At 36.9% G+C, this 15700-nt stretch overlaps 1 protein-coding gene across 6 annotated transcripts in view; it reads left to right on the top strand.

The window, feature by feature from the left end:
- Window positions 1–15700, top strand: part of DLC1 (DLC1 Rho GTPase activating protein) — a 344822-nt gene that overhangs the window by 241002 nt on the left and 88120 nt on the right. The window lies entirely within an intron of this gene.

Here is a 15700-nt window from a genome sequence, read left to right as displayed (position 1 = left end):
TTGGTGCATTAGATTAAACAAAATATAAAATTAATTTCACCTCTTAATATGACTTGTGACTTGCATAATATTTCCATTTGTCGACATTGGCATAGACGAACAGAAAATTAAGCAATTAACTCACAGTTACACAACTAATAAGTGATAGAGTATATTTATGCACATTTCTTAAAATTCTGTAATCTAGGCTCATAATTATTATGTGATGCAACTTAAAACCAATCAGGAATGTGAAGATATGATCAGTGGCTCCAGTTTGAAACTGGAACGTGGGGCAAGGGTCCATAACATATATTTAGGGCAGAACATCTTCAAAGAATGCAAGGATAACACATTCTGCCTACACTGCAGATCTCATGGGGAAACATAGCAGACCCTCATCATTCAACTAGAGATTAGTAACTACATGCTAAGCCAGGGCCTCTCAGCCAAAGGTGATTTGGGCCCCCAAGGGACATTTGGCAATGTCTGGAGACATTTTTAGTCATCACAACTGGAGGTACTATTAGCATCTAATGGGTCAGGGATGCTGATAAATACTCTGCACTACATAGGACAGCCCCTCAACAACAAAAATGATTTGTCTTAATGGCAGTAATTCTGAGATTGAGAAACCCTGGGCTAAACCTTCACTCAGGAAATATTTCAGAGAAAGAAGAGCATCTGTGTGCTGAGCTCTCAGGGCAGACTACAGCAAGGACGGGACCCTAAGAGGGGCCTCTGGGTGTTGGCAGGTCCAGCAGGGTACAGCAATGGAGCAGTCAGGAGGAGTATGGCCACTGGTAGGAACTGGAAATGGACTGGAGCCAGTTGGAGCAAAGAGTGTGTCATGAAAACGAGAAGCAGCGGCCAGAGAATTGGTTTGGAATTCAGAAGAATTGGGCTCTAACACTGGTTCTTCCGCTTGGCAGCTGGATGGCTTTGGGCAAATCACTTGACCTTTCTGAAATTCAGTGTAACCCTCTGTCGATGGGGATAATTTTAATCAAAATGAGATCTTGTGGTGTACAATCAATTTATAGCAGAAAATACAAAGTATTGCTGTTAACTCTGTGGCTGTGGTTGTTACCAGATTAAGTTGGTTACATAGTGTCAGGGTCTTGAAAGCCTGGACGAGGCTCGGTCTGATGGGACAGACCATCTGGAACAAGAAAGCCATTAGAGAAGAGTGATGCTGTGGGAGGTTGACTTTGTCACATGTGCAGGAAAGACAGGAGGGAGTGTCGTGAGGACAACCATGTAGGACACCTTTCCAGGGAAGCAATGTGAGCGGAGGAGAGGGCCAGAAAGGGGGCAGCTGAGAGAAGGACCTGCCCCCCCATTTTCCACAAGTGGCTGCAGCCCCTGTGGATACACATCAGCAACAATTCTTGGGGCATGTTGGGGAGTTAGTCGTGGCCCTCTACAGAGATGGACAGAACAGTAGGCAGATTACTCCATGAGCTTGTGCACCAGTCCTGTGTAACGAGGTAGAAGAGATGAAGTGAAAACTACATGTGGTTTCTGAGACTGAGTGTTGACTATTTCATAATTAACGTAGAAGTCTAAGAAAAGATGGATTCTGAATTTTCTTTAAATTTTGTCCCACCTTCAAGAGCACTACAATGGTGGTCTTTTTTGAAGCATATATAGATAATGGAATATATTTTTATAGCTCTGAGATTTTTCCACTTTTTAAACATTGAATACTTAAATTCAAATACTCCCAGCCTGGCACCAAAGCAGAAAATGTCCTATGTTAATTATTTTTAATTGAAGTAATTTATTTTATAAGACATTTGGGAAATGGCCCAGCAGTTTTACTGTGGCATAAGAACACAGAGGATGTAGAAAGTAGGCTCCATTAGGATGTATGCTTGGAGAGGGCAGGGATCCAGAGCAGTTTTGTTCACTGTGTAACCCTAGTACTTAGAACAGTGCCTGGTGCGTGGTAGCTCTCCATAAATTATTTGTCAAATGAACGAATGTAACGCATAAATGAAGAAGAAGTATGTGCCCTCTGTGCGTTCTTCCCAGGTGGTTGTGTGATTGATCAAACGCCGTGTGCATCTGTGGGGCTGGGTATGACAGTATCCAACCCCCAGTCATGAACGAAGGTTGTTATCAAAGCTATCCACCAAGACCCATCTCTTGTCACTCATTCATTGCCAGGAGCACTCAAATGAAGCGTTTTCTCCTCTCCTTTTTACCTCCTCTGGAACCCAGCAGAGGTAAATCAGTAGAATTGGAAGTGGATAAAGATAAGAGCACAAAGGGATCCGGTTTCTCCCCTCGGAAGTGGCAGTTGGTTTGTCTCCTTACACCTTTCTCCAAAAGTGCCCTTTCCATGTTCCCGAGGAAGAAAACATCGCCTGGGCGGGTGCACGCCTGGCAAGACCGTTGTACACCAATCTCCTCGGCAGCTACAGAAATAAGTGCTCTCAGTAAGACTTGACAATACGCCAGTTCCATCAACGATAAGAGAGGCCTGGAACATCAGCAGTCACCACGGGCCACGGGCCACGGGCCACAGGCCTTATTTCCCAAGGTGGGGCTGCAAGGCTGCCAAACAAAGCAAAGAGGGGAGCCATCGCGAGAGCTTGTCAACAGAGTTCTAAAAATGCAAAACGTCGCTTTCCAAAAGAACCACAAAAAGAACATAAGAATTTGAAAACAGTCGTTTAAGGGTGCTCTCCGTGGTTCGAAGGACCCTCATCTGTGTACTTCCCATTCTATTTAGCCGTCTTGAGTATTTCCTAGCCACTAAGAATGTTTTGTTTCCTCACTTTCTGCATCAGCTTGCAAGTTGTTCTTTATGATACCTGAACTCTTTGTTTGGAGAAGGGGGAGTCCAAAGATGCAACTTTTTATAAAGGAAAACAAACAAAATAGGTTCTTATTCTGACGTGCATTGAAGTACCAAATACTCATGAAGCATTAGTGTGAGATGTTACTATGTCCTTAGAGCCTTACTGCAGACACTGCCAAGGCTGTGCAGTTTTATTAGTGAGGATAATAGATCTTCAATAAAAGGAAAGATGCAGTTTTATTATTGAAGAGGAATCAGGGAGGGGAAAGGAATCTGCCACAGGGTTTCTCTTCACTGGAAATGGAAGCCCCTCTATTTCAGATTTGATTCATGGGAGAAGCCAGCTTTACTTGTTTTCTTTCTTAATATAATGTCCTTTAAAATAGTATATCTTTGGATTAAAAATAAGTAATTTTTCAACATCTTCCCAAGTTTTAACTTACATGGTTTCTGAAAATCTGAAGATGCCTGGTAAATTCTATGAGACATTCTTTTTCAATCATTTTATAGAAATACAGAAGTATATGTTGTTAGGTCTCCGTATTTCAAGAATATAGTGTGCATAGGTTGGAACGCTGTCCTGGAGGGTGTGCAATACACAACTGTGAGCCTGTACGCAGTGGGTGTGAGTGTACATTCATGAAGCATGTGTGATCACTTTGCTTTCCTGGGCTACCTATAGCCAGTAATCACTCCTGAGGAAAATTCTGTTTTCTAAGTGTTTTTTTTTAATGTTGAAATTATTATGCAGAATTTTTATTAAAAAGTCTTTCATCCTGCTCCAAGACTATATAGAAGGGCAATAAATTAATAAAATTAATGTGAATAAATAAACAAATGTTACTTGTGAAATTACAAATAAATTGTAGTTAAGCTCCCACTACATTAAACATCTCTTTCTGAAACTTAAAAGTTCAAAAAAAAAGCATAAGCCATTTTTTAAACCTCTATTATAGCAATAGAAAGCTATACAAATAAAAATGAATACAGTGCCCTGGAGTAAAAGCAAACTTGGATTAGCTCAAATGAAAATGAGCAAAGTCCAGAGGTAGAAACAAACATTTGTTCAAATGGAAAACATGTCTGGACTTCTGCCTTTCAGACCTGCCTGCCTCCCAAGCTGTTATATGGCGATATTGAAAATACTTCACATATCACGGAGATAACACGAGGATGAAAGGCATGTTTGAAGTTCTTGAAACTATTCTGAGAAAGCTACTTGAGAAAACACAAGCGCTGTCAGTGATACCATGCAGCCTGTCATTAAAACCAGGCAACCATTTTTCATCTATTTCATCTTTCTCTTATATCTTTTGACATTACAATATCACATCATAATGCACATTTTCTACATCAGTCTTCTTTTGTAAAATGAGTGCCAAAAGCAATACCAAAACCAAACCCTCGGATGAACAAGACAAGCAGAAAATATGGTCTTAGGAAATGAACAAACATGGATTCATTCATTCACTCATTTAGTCATGTATGCCAAATGTTGTCCTAGGCACCAGAAACACATCAGTAAACAGTGCTGACATAACCCTTCCCCTCATGGGACTTCCAGTTCAACAGAAGAAACAGCAGTAACTGAATGTTCCAAAGAAAAGCAGAGTGCTATTAAATTGTGTCTTAACAGAGTGATGTAACTTATTCTAGAGGAGGATTAAGGATACAGATAGAATAGAGGCAACTTTGAAGCTTGGAAGGCCAGCATGAACTGGTCATCTTATATGACAAAAATTAAAAGAATGCCATTTATTTTGTTGCTCAGTAGAGATGGAAGACTTTGTAATATTAACTTAAATTCTCCCTGGAGTGCTTACGTATGTATACCACAGTTTGTTTAGATTGAAGGCACTGGTGATTTCTTGTCTGTCAGGCAAGGTGCCGGCTGTTTGTAGGAACGACATTTTTATGGTGAGTTAAAGTCCCAGTTATGATTTATTTAACCTCACTGTTGATCAGCCTCAGTTTGCCGGCACACAATGTGTGAGTTCTGTTCAGTTTTCCTTCTAGAATGCTAATATGTACAATACATAGGATTATTTTGCCTGCCAGGACTTCATGTAGATTTAGAAAAAGCCGCCCACTCTTTGTTTGGGAGTTTCCTTTGTTTTCTTTACCTTTCTTTTCTTTTCAATCCCAGACTACTTTTTATTTTTATTTTATAGCTGTCATGCTGTAACAAATAGTTTCAATTAAAAGGAACTAAAAAAAAAAAAAAAGAAATTGACATTTCCCCTACCAATTGTGATACAGCATTATTATGGCTATTTGTCTAACAGAGAAAAGAAACATGACAAGTATTTGTTGCTAACTTACAAAGTGGCTTCCAAAGAGTTTTAGAAACAGACCAACATTTATCTTAAAGTTCCCTGCAGAAGATACTGCTCTTCTTCTCTTTCCTTTTATCCCCCCTCCCTATTATTTGTTTGGTAGTTCTTAGTCTAATTAAATACAGTTATGGAAATAAAGGCTGCATAGATTTTCAAAATAATAATCTTTATAGATATATCTACATAAATATCTAGAGAGAAAGGTAGAATGATATTCACAAATGTACCTGTGCACATCAGAATATGTCAAATGTATCTGCTAAACTGTAGAGCTGTCCTAAACAGGTAGTTCCCCTCACCACTACCACTTAAACTTTTTTTTCAGAGGAGTATTGATTTTTCTAGAATGTTACAGGCTTTAGGAAAAATGAGTAGAAAAACCAAATCTATCACTGACTCTTAACATTCTCTTTATTTTCATATTTTTTAAATTCTTTATATTATTTAATATCAACTAAAACAAAATAAAATATGGAATATAATCAATAAAGACGATATAAATGACATTTTCACAACTTAAGCTACAAATAATGAATACTGGGCAATTAGTTTTTCTTTTTTGATAGGTTTTTATGATCTCCTTCCCTCCATCATCAGCTCCTCCAAGGAAATACTTGTAAAACTGTCTTGCTTCATTGCATTTGCTAGGCATACTAAAAGGGACATGTGTGACCGTCTCTCTGTCTCTGTTGGCCTGGTCCTATATTCAAAAATCCATTACCTTTAAAATTTTATAACTCAGTATCTAAATCTCCATTTTGAAGTCATGAGTAACGCTTGATCTAAAACTCTGGGCATTGCAAAAAGGAAATAGAAGTTCGATAGGCTATCAGAAAAGAGGAATTTAAAGCTGGGGGGTGATTATTGTACCCCTGGGCAATTTTTAATCCCAAAACCCTGCACCGAAGACAGGAAAACTAATATACTAGCCTTTAAAACTGAAATTGTGAATCTGAAATTTTTTTGGTAAGATTTGATACTTTTACTGAAAAAAGTTATTGATAACTGCTAACAATTGTGTTTATCTCCACAATGTTTTTTATTTTGAAGACTGATCAAAATAGAGACAAGGATCCTGATTACAAAAATTTTTAGCAATGTTTCTAAATTCAGTTCCTCTCTGCCTAGAAACTCTGGGAATTGTACTGGGTACTGGGAATTGAACTCAAGACCTTGGGAATGCTAAGCACGCACTCTACCACTGAGCTATACCTTTCCTCCATAATTTTCAGTAATAAATTCACATAGCAATGCACACATTTCCAGACTATTTTCAGAATGCTTTGTAGATAACACAAATTGTTGTTTGTTTTAAAAAGCAGTTACTTTCTCCCTCATTGTCGAAATGTCATCTTTATCTTGGAGAAACAAATTATACAGGCTTTTAAGAAATGTATGATCAGGTAACATAATAGTGACAGCTACTTTTCATCACGGAAATGTCAGCAAATTTGAAATATTTGCTTTTTCTTAAAGAAAAATGAGTAACTCATCTTCAGGTTCAAGTTCTTTGCTCTGAAATAACCAGTGAACCTCTGTATGGTAACAAAGATTTTTGTGGTCACACCCTACCTCATTAAAAATACTGTTTTAAAAAAAATTCACTATACTTAATTAGCTTTTTTAACTAAAATATTAGAATGTCAATATCATCCATAGCATTTTGTGCACTTTTGGCTTTTACTTCTTTGCTAAAATAGCTCATCTATTAATTTTGCAATGTTGTCTCTGTAAACTTAGCCTAGAATACATTCTGTGGTTAAATTAACAGCTTTTCTGAAAATTACTATTTTTATAAGAGGAGTCATTTATTATTGAGAATATCACCTCATTGGTTTTTCTTTCCTTTAGTGACTCATAATAAAAATGAGAGGGTAATCGTTCATATTCCACCAGTGAAATAAAATTTAGCAAATACTATATAAGCTGAGACCTATTAGAAACACGTGTACTTTTATTTAACTGTACCAAACTTTTACACTATGTAATGTATTATAAAACTTATTTCTTCAAATTTTTAATAATATTTATTGTGTATTTTCTATCAGTGTTTACTATCAAAGGAATGTAACCTAGCTTGACATTATACTATTTTTCAAGGAATATTTTAGTCATTTTCATCATGGCAAGAAAAACAAATGTTTCCTTAATGTATCTTTAGGTTATTGGTTATTAAATGAAATTTTTCAGTTGTGGCTTCTAAACATTTAAAATTAAACATGAGATTGAGTGTTACATAATCAATAATCATGGAAGAAATCAAAATAATATGCTTTAAATGCATAGTTTGGATGCATCATGCTAATTATTATGACTTTATTTTATCCTTATCTGATATCTCAAGGCACAGTTTCCCCCCAGGTCACGCTTCATTCTGAAAAGCAGTGACTGTCAATATGTTGGTAGCCTTCTTTATAATTTTATGACGGAAGTGGGCAGAGACAGGCATTTTGCCAAATCTGATGAGATTATCAACAAATAAAAGAGTTTATATTAGGATCGAAGAAACATCAACTTTATCTTGCTTTTCATTATGTATTGAATTATTAGCATCATTTTCAAACTTCTTTTCAAATGAGATAATGTATCTTTTAAATCTCTTAAGTTTACCTATGTTTATCCATAGATAAATTGAAACATATATGTATATGATGAAAGCCAGTGAGTAATGGAGCCTGCCAACCCATCCAAGCCATAAAAATCAGTCTTCCCTTAGTTAGGCTCTGAATATCGTGACATACAACATGCAAATGAAGGTGGGAATCAACTTCAATCTACATATTAAATATTAGCAGGGCCTAATTTCATTCTCTGTTAATCAAAAAATAAATAAAATATAAATAGAAGTCAATCATATTTTCTTCCCAGACCCCAGAGAATCATCTTGCACATTCAGTGGGGTACAAGACCCCACTTCTGGGGCCCCTGCCTTAGCGTAAGTACTAGCTAGTTTTACAGGTGCAAATTATGTATACCAGACTGCATTGCAGACTGAAATGAACTCTATGTTCCTATAGAAAGTAAAACTTGCAGTGCCGTTGTGTTGTTCCTAGTGTGACTGCCCAGTAATACCATCTGGTCTGTAATAGTTGCATTTTTAACATGTGATCACAAAATGCTCTATTACGAGATTGGCCCAGTTCAGGCAGTATGATCAAGAAGGTGCTAAGAAGCAAACCAATTAATGTCATAGTTACAGTCACGGTCCAAAATACAAGACAGGTGCCTGTACTACTAACCAATTGAAAAGCATTCTCTCCACTGAGTCATAGGTAAAGGCAGCAGAGGAATTTGACCACAAGCATTCTCATAAATTTTAAAAACAGTTCCCTGGCTGAGTTAATAAGTGAATGGAATGGTTCAGAATTTCCAGCCGGAATGTGACAAGTAACTGGTGAAATCGGCAAGATATCTAGTGACCATTTAAAAAGATGTTATGTTTTCAGATCATTAAAATGCAGTGTTTTATTTGCCGATGATTTATTTCACTTGTAGAGTATCCTACTCATAATGAAATGAAATAGCCATGACTTTAGCTTAATAAAATACTTTATTGCCTCTAAAACCTGTCAGAAATTATCCTGACATTGTCTAGATCTATAGTAATTTATTTCTATGTAGAAAGTTTTTTTTTTAATCTGGAATTTGAGCTTTGCCCATATCAAGACTTATCAACAGAAGACTAAAGTTATCTTTAAAGTCTGAAGGAAATAGTGTATTTAACCTTAACCTATGCTAGGGGGTCTCATTACCTTGAACTTCAAATATCTGAAAGTAAATGAACTTTGTAAAGACATTTACTCCTGGCAGAGTTCAGCGCCGCCCACAGGCCTTGTTTTCCAACCCCCCCACCCCCATCCCACTTGTACAGACCCTATATGTTAGCACACCCATCAGAGTTTATTAGCACATGAGTCCGTTTGTCCTTGGAGTTCACTGGACTGAACAAAGACTTCAGAAATATTTCTGGCTTTACAGCAATATTTTTCATAACAGGAATCTTTTCCCCCTGAGCCTTTTTGCCCCTCCAAGCCTCAAGACTCTCTTCAAAGCCACTCTGGTGATAGGTGTGCTGCAATACGTCTGTGGACCCAAAACACATCAAAGACCCAAGAAGTTAGTTACTAAGGCTTATGAGCATGTGCGAGACTTGTCATGGCATTTCCCTCCAGGGTAACAGCAGAGGCAGGGAAATGAGTCAGCACCAACCTTTAACGACTCCCCTGGTGAAGAGGTTGGATTTAAAATTAACGCAGAACTACGGAGGCTCACTTCTTATCATGTTATTTCCCATCCGTTCTGTTTTGTTTCCCAAAAGGTTTATTTCATGTAAAGGACAAAAGTCCTATCACAAAGCTATTTTAAAAGGAATTTCCTCTTCTGTGTATAATCCTGAGGAACACTAGCCTTAAAAAATAGGAGCCTGTGTTTACAACTAAGTACAGAAGGTGGGGGAGAGATATTCTTAGAGTAAAACCGATAAAAAGGGGATGGGACACCAGTTCACTCTGTTGACTCACCATTTAGACAGGATTATAAACAGCTTCAGGTTGTTCACTTTCTTCCTTTTCATAGGAAATTCATTCTTCGTGTCACTAGGGGATTGTTCAAAGTTAGAAATACTCATCCTAGCGTAATTCCAAAACCGATAGAAGGAATCTAGACACTTAACCCCTCTTACTTACCTTCCTTGTTTCGAATTTCTGGGTGAAATTCCCTATTCACTGTCTTGGCAGAGTAGAGCCCAGGTATTTTTTTTTAAGTCACCCAATAAAACTTGTAAAAGAAGTGAGCATTCCAGTTACTGACATTTTGTGCTCAGTCCCCTCTAGTATCTTACAACCTGAAACAAAATATAGAAACTAGTAATAGGGCAGTTTGTAAACGACCACTACCTACATACTGTGAGGTCCATGAGATCTTACCGTTTTTAAGGAAGGACAAAGAGATAAAGTGAGTGAGGTTAGTGTTTGGGAGAGGCATAGGAGAGAACCCCACTTTCCACTATTCATTTCTCATGAAAGACTGACTCTAACTAAAATCTCAAGCTGTCCTTGAAAAAGAGAGGAAATGCAATGTGTTAAAAGGAAGAAGCTTCAATTTTGATAAATACAAAGTCATGGTGTAGGAAGTGAAATAAATAGTGAATGAATAAGTGAATTAATTAACCTAGAAGGAAAAGATGGAGGAGTGAAGGAGATAGGCAAGTTAGGGAAAATGCAGGGACAGAAAAAAAGAAAATAATTTAAGAAATTCTGGAGAATGAGGACCCAGGTCATTTGGCCTAAATGTCCAGGAATAAAATTTTATATACAGCATTCAAGATGTATTTTAAAGAAACTATGAGAGATGAGAAGTTCAATGTTGTTAGACGTATAGATGAGAATATCCAGAATGTGTTTCAGGGATTTTGGAGACTCCAAAAATCTCAGTGGCAAAAATTGTTTTTTCTTCTTAATTTCTAAACTAAAATAGTGTTGAAATAGCTGTAATAGTGATAGTGAATTTTATTTTAATTTGTTGGAAATGGCAAGTTTTTCTTCTTTGGACACATTCTCAGCTATGTTTTACGATTCTCGTAGTTGTTTAATATTGCCTTCCTAAATTTGCTTTCTTAATAAAGTAAGTTTTTGATTGATCATTATCAGAGGGCACAAAATACTTACGAAGATTTGATCTGATCTATGCTTTTAGTTTGTTTTTATTTAGGTTTTATGCTCAGATGGTCTTTACAATGTTTACAGTATAAACTGTAATGATGTTTGTTCCATTTTTTATTGTTCCATATTTAAAAATCTTTGACACAGCAGCTTGTCACAACATATTTTACAATTTTATTTTTTCATTTCAGAATCATTTCAAAAGAGCATGGTTGCTTTGAACACTCTGAAATGCAATTCTGAATGATTCCTACAACCTTGAATGCAGTCCCAGACAAATCAGAAATAGGTTGTTTGGCTTTTTTTTCTTTTTTGTTTTTCTCCCTCAGTTACCAGTTTCCTTTATTTGAAGGGTAGAAAGAGGGAAAACTTTAAAAAAAAAAACAAACCCTATTTATTTTATAATAACTATCCAGTGAAACTCAATATATTCAATCATCTGAGTCAATTTTGTGCTATGTAATTATAGTTGAGGCTAAAAATGGAAAATCAGAACCAAATCTTGATTCCATAGTAAGTATAGTATCAAAATTGAAACCAAGTATTGTAGACAATTTTCATGTCCAAAGTTCCACTAAGGAGAAAAAACACCAGTATTTAAGTCTATTTTTGTTAAGAATATGAGTGCCAAGCCCAGACCACCTGGGTATGAATCTCAATTCTGCCACTGTTTAGCTGGGGGACTTCAAGCAAGTTATCTCACCATTCAGCACCTCAATTTCCTTACCTGTAAAATAAAGGTAATACTAGTATGTATCTCACAGGATTGTTATGAGAATTAAATGAATTAATACATCTAAATCTCTTAGAACATTGTGGGCATGTTGTAAATAATAAATGCAGACTGTTAGAATAATTTTTATTTTTCTTAAAAATTTTAATTACTATAATTCTAAGAAATAAAAACTATGGTGATACCTGTAATATTTAGCAAAACTGAGCATCAGAGCATGCTGTAAAGAGTGGTGCTGCAGAGCAGAAAGAGCATGAGTTGGAGAGAGAAGGCCCTAGTTTCAAACTCAGGGTCTAAAATTCACTGGTTCTGTGATTTATTCATTTCCCTAACTTCCATGTTATCATCCATAAATCCATAGAAATGGCATCCTCTCCTCACTGTCTTGTGTGGAAGACTTTTATGAAAAATAAATTTAATGTAAAATTAGAGCTATTTTTAATGTAAAAAAGAATACTTTTTTAATATAAAGTAAGAGCTATTTAATGAAAGTATGTACAAAACACCATGAGAATGCAAAGAAGTGTGGACTGATGAAGTAGCAGGAAAAGGCCTCCAAGGGAAGTGATGTTTTGATGGTGTTAAATGAGGAGAAATTTGCTAGTCAGTGTATTCAGTGACATAAAAAAAAGGCATGTTTGGAGATCAGTGGCTAAGGATAAGTTTATATGTGAGAGTTCATTATAAGCTGTTAATCGCTATTAGTTGTATATGTTGGTTTAACTTCATGATCTAAATCTTGCAGCCTTATCTGAGTTGCTGATCAGTTGGGAGAGGTAATATCTAAAACCAGGTGCACCACCTCTACTCTGCCTTTGTAAATGGTACCAATTAAAAACAAAAGGCAGAGCTATGAAATCAAGAATTACTGGTGTTGATTTGGGGAGTAAACATTTTTTGCTTTGTCCTTTTGCCAACACTGTTTTTTAAATTAATTAATATAATTACTATATGTTATTATTATATTATTTTATATAATTACTAATATATTATAAATTAATAGTAATTATTATTATTCCTGATTGTGACTTTCTTCTAAGACTGACCTTATCTTCCAGGAGATTTCTTTGAAATTCTTTTTTTTTTTCTTGAAATCTTTTTTTTTTCAATCTCACTCCCTCTTTAAAATAAATCAAGGGCTTAAATAGCTACCAATCAGGAAGTCTGATCAGCATAGGATAGCTGCTGTTAACAAACTATATTGCTATAACTGCATCCAAGAGCAAATAAGTTGGACATTTTTACTCAGATTTCTTGAAGCATTTCGAAATACTGAAAATGGCTCAGTGATGCAGCACTCCTTGACTCCACTATACGTCCTTAGACCCAATGTTGGAAACTTCCCAGGACTAAACAATAGAAATGAGAACTGAAATATTTTGTAAGTACACATCCATCCATCTGTTCATCAAAAAACAACTACTGAGTGCATATCATAGGTCAGGTGCTTCACAAAGAGACATAAAGAAAGACCAAGTAGAGAAAAAAATAAACTAGAGAAAAGTCTAGGATGGTTTTTAATTTCTCTTAAGGAATAGAATCAAATTAAAGCCCCGCCTGTACCCTCACTTCCAGACACCCCCACTGCTAGAAATACTTCCATCTCATTGCAAGGCATGGTTGTGACTTTGCAGGAGTACTTAAAGATATTTCGGTATTAGGTGTGAGCATCATGCTTTAGTATGCTGTGACTGTTGGTGGCAGGCAGGGGATGGGGCTTCTCTTAGCCCCAAAGGATGTCAGTACAGATTATCAAAGAGAAGAGTTTTTTCTGGTTTAATAGGAAATAAAAGATCTGAAATGAACCATAAAAGGAATATCTGCTGAAAATTAAGATTCAGAGAACCACAGAGCAACAGGACTAGAGGAAGCACAGACACAGGGCCTGGCCCACAGTAGGCCTGTGAGATACAGTTGATACCTGAAGTCTCCTACCTCCCAGATAATGGTCTGCAGACCAGTAGTGATAGACAATTTCATTCACTTTGGTTGCATGTTGAAATGAGTAAAGTACAGACAGTGTAGTAAAGCTTGGTGTTCTGTTTTGTTTGAGAGGAGAGGGCAATTATTTTAATACAGAAGAATACAAAAGAATAATATAACAAACATCCTTGCTTCCCACACCCAGAACTGACAAATGCAGACATTTTATCATATTTGTGTTAACATTTTTTACATAAAGTGAAATGCTGTAGATAAAGTTGACGTCCTTCTTAAACACCATGCCAGGCCATTCTCTCCCCCCAGCCACTCTCATGAGTTGGCATGTCTTCTTCTGTCACCATTTTTGTGTGTGTGTGTGTGTGTGTGTGTGTGTGTGTGTGTGTGTGTGTGTGCGCTCAAGCCCATGCATGTGTGTCAACGTAGAATGTACAGTATTGGTTGTCTTGTATTTTAAGTTTACATAAATGGCACATCTTTCTTAGATCTGAGTTTATTTACTCTTCAAGAACTATTCTTTATTTTTACATTATTTCTTTGCTATTGTTATTGGCTTTATCCTTTATTTTGTTAAATGGGGGTAGTAATAAATAGCAATTAAAATATCCTTAACTGGCAAAATTAAAAATCTACAGCCTATATTTCTATAATGTTCCTCTTGCTTATTTTTAGATGTTCCTTGAAATCTATGAGAAGGGGAATAATTCTGTAGTAAGATCACAGTGTTTCTGCCACATGACCATCAAGCATCCATGTGGACATCTCCAGGGATGGGCATGTCATTTGGCCTTGTGGAATCATCTTCAAGGAGCTGTGTTAGAAAATAATCCCCTGAGTTGGTCTGGAGTCTGTTTCCATGTGGCTTCTGCTGTTGGTCGTGTTCTGTACTTTGAGGTCACCCAGGCAAACACACATTTAATTCTCCTTCTTCACAGAAGTCCTTCAATCACACAGAGAGGCTACTAGATTTTCCCTGAATCTTCTTTTCTACAAATTAAGTATCCTCATTTCCATCAACTGTTCTTCATGGAACATGGTTCTAGTAGCAGCAAGCTGTGTTCACAGTCCCTTCGGCTTCTTGGCTCCCCATTGACGGGAGCTCTTCATTTATATATGGAGGCTCAGAAATGCCATCACAGCTGTTGCTACTTGTAAGAACATTTTGATGAGACAACTCATTGACTTTTGATCTTGGAGCAGAATGCCTGCCAACTCCAGTTGCTGACAATCTATCAGTCAACTTCAGCAGGTATCCCAGGGAGTCTGTGCAACTCCAAAAATACACGGCAAATTGGTGATAAGTTCGGCCTTAGAAACCAAAGATATTCACATTCCAGCTATTTCTCCCCACATTGATAGACTATTATAGCATCAGATTTGCCCAAATGAGAAATAGCTAGAAAACTGCTCTCGGTATTTTTCTCAGTGCATTCATAGCATTTTTTAATGAGAAGTTGATTTTCCTAGGTCTACTTTCTTATCCATAACAAAACCAGATAATTCAAGATCACAGTGCTCCTTCAAGTTGACTGTGAAAGGATTAAAATTCATTGTTGGGTTTTTTATTTTTAATTCCCAAAATGGTGTCTTTGTGCTTCTGCCAGGACCACCAGCTTCTGCCTGTGACAGACAGCCTTCCAGATCAGGTGTGTTGACTCAGACTCAAAACAGCATTTGCAAACATATTTGAAACATATCCAGTTCCAGGGTACACAGCTCACCAGGGCCTGCTTTTACTCCAGGACTGTCTAATGCCATCAGGGAAAGCATTCTTTATAAAAATGTAAGGTATTATTTTCATGCACTATTCCAAGGACATCAGTTATGATATGTGTAAAGGACGAGAGGTGATTCATGGCTGCCCACTCGGCTTCCAAGCAAGTTTCCAAGGGCGATGTTGAATCATTCCACACAGCAGTTGGCACAAGGACCTTGGAAAGCCGTTCTGATTGCAAAAGCAGGCCTCTCACTTTCCTGAGAATGGTGATGGATATCTCCCCTAGAGGACCTTGGTTCACTGGAAAAAATATGGCATTTGATAAATATTTTGAACCCAGATATGTTTTCTTACTAGGAGAGTAAGTGTGCATTTCCCTGTGAGTAGCTTATGCAGATTTTGGGGTACTCTTATTCTGAGTCTAATTATTGGCCACTGTATTTCATCAACCTCCTGTGAATTACTATATTATATTTAGTCCACTTTTAAGCCTGCACCAAGAAATGCTGGTAAGAAGCTAGTCCT

Source organism: Camelus ferus, chromosome 26 (genome assembly GCF_009834535.1).
Source record: "Camelus ferus isolate YT-003-E chromosome 26, BCGSAC_Cfer_1.0, whole genome shotgun sequence".
Lineage (NCBI taxonomy): Eukaryota > Metazoa > Chordata > Mammalia > Artiodactyla > Camelidae > Camelus > Camelus ferus.
The sequence above is the reverse complement of the archived record's forward strand: the minus strand, read 5'-3'. Positions and strand labels throughout refer to the sequence as shown.